The following is a 2,376-nucleotide window of genomic DNA, read 5'->3' on the forward strand; positions in this document are numbered from 1 at the left end:
AAACCAAGCTACCATTCAGAATAAATATCCTCTTCCTCGAATCAATGATCTTTATGATCAACTGGCTGGCTCATCAGTGTTCTCCAAACTCGACTTGAGGTTGGGTTACCACCAGATCCGTGTTCGTGAAGAGGACATCCCAAAAACCGCCTTCGTGACTCGGTATGGATCATATGAGTACACCGTCATGTCATTCGGCTTAACGAATGCTCCCGCCACCTTCTCTCGTCTGATGAATTATATATTCATGGATTACCTCGACAAGTTCGTCGTGGTTTATCTGGACGATATCCTTGTATTTTCCAAGAACGAGGAAGAACATGCTGGACATCTGCGTCTTGTGCTAGAGAAGCTTCGAGAACATCAACTGTATGCTAAGTATTCCAAGTGTGAATTCTGGCTCCCCGAAGTAACCTATCTTGGGCATGTCATCTCCAAGGATGGTATTGCCGTCAACCCTGAACGAGTTCAGGCTATACTCGAGTGGACTCCTCCGAAGAATGTGAAGCAAGTCCGAAGTTTTCTCGGTCTCGCCAGCTATTGCCGTCGATTCGTCGAGAACTTCTCCAAGATTGCCAGGCCTCTGACTAATTTGTTGCATAAGGGTGTCAAGTTCGACTGGACAGACAAGTGTCGGGAAAGTTTCCAGGCGCTCAAAGACAAGTTGACTTCTGCCCCCGTACTTGCTCCACCTGATACTAAGAAGGACTTCATCATTTACTGCGACGCTTCCCGTCAAGGATTAGGCTGTGTCCTAATGCAAGAGCGCAGAGTGATTGCTTATGCCTCTCGTCAATTGCGCCCTCACGAAGAAAACTACCCAGTTCACGACCTCGAGCTTGCTGCTGTCATTCATGCACTGAAGCAGTGGCGACATTACCTTCTCGGTAATCGTTGCGAGATCTTCACCGACCATCAAAGTCTGAAGTATCTATTTACTCAGCCAGATTTGAACCTACGCCAGCAAAGATGGATGGAGACTGTTGCAGACTTTGACGTGGGTATATCCTATACCCCCGGCAAGGCTAATGTAATGGCTGATGCCTTGAGCCGCAAGTCTTACTGCAACCACCTCCAGGTCCACAAAGTTCAGCCCTCGCTTACCGAAGAATTTAGAAGGCTGAACCTCCATATTGTTCCCCCGGGATCACTCGCTCCCCCTCCCGAAGGTTTCCCCAAACAGAACCTCCATGTTGTTTCCAAGGGTTCTCTCAATACCCTGGTTGCGAAACCAGATCTTGTGGACACCATCAAATGGATACAGAAGTGTGACGATGAAGTCCTCAAGATTAAGCGCGACCTCAAAAGGGGAAAGCCCTCATTCTTCACGATCGCCGATGATAGCGCCTTGTATTTCAAAGGCCGCTTAGTGGTACCATGTTCGAAGAAAAACCTGGATAAGACTAAAAGGGTTATGCAAGAAGCTCATGATACGCCTCTGTCCATCCATCCTGGTAGTACAAAGATGTATCAGGATATTCGTCAAAGATTCTGGTGGTCTAATATGAAGCAGGACATTGCTCGTTATGTTGCTGAGTGTGATGTTTGTCACCGAATCAAAGCAGAGCATCAAAGGCCTGCTGGAACTCTGCAACCTATCTCTATTCCTGAATGGAAATGGGACCATGTTGAAATGGACTTCGTCACTGGATTTCCCAAATCGCAGAAAGGTAATGATGCTATTCTTGTCGTCATTGACCGGCTTTCCAAAGTTGCCCATTTTCTGGCGGTCAAAGAGACGATCACTGCTAGTCAGCTTGCTACTCTCTACATGGCCAGAATCGTTTCACTTCACGGTATCCCACTGGTTATTAGTTCAGACCGTGGCAGCTTATTCACTTCAAGGTTTTGGGCGAGTTTCCAAGAAGCTATGGGAACTCATCTGTCGTTCAGTACTGCGTTTCATCCTCAGTCGCAAGGACAGGTTGAACGTGTCAACCAAGTTCTCGAAGACATGCTTCGAGCTTGTGTAATATCATTCGGCAAGAAATGGGAGGAATCACTTCCATATGCCGAGTTCTCTTATAATAATAGCTATCAAGCTAGTCTGAAGATGTCCCCCTTCGAAGTGCTATATGGACGAAAGTGTCAAACCCCTCTGAACTGGTCTGAAACTGGGGAACGTCCACTCTTCGGTCCGGATATTATCCAACAGGCCGAAGAACAAGTTCGCATTATTCGCGAGAATCTCAAGACTGCTCAGTCACGTCAGAAAAGTCAGTATGACCGTCATCACCAAGACATGGTCTATCAACCTGGCGAAAAGGCTTATCTTCGAGTTACACCAAGGGTGCTCACCGCTTCGGGATCAAGGGAAAGCTAGCTCCCCGCTATATTGGTCCTTTCACTATTCTCGAAAGGCGTGGTAAAGTGGCA

This window comes from Triticum urartu, chromosome 1, assembly GCF_003073215.2.
Source record: "Triticum urartu cultivar G1812 chromosome 1, Tu2.1, whole genome shotgun sequence".
In the NCBI taxonomy this organism is placed as follows: domain Eukaryota; kingdom Viridiplantae; phylum Streptophyta; class Magnoliopsida; order Poales; family Poaceae; genus Triticum; species Triticum urartu.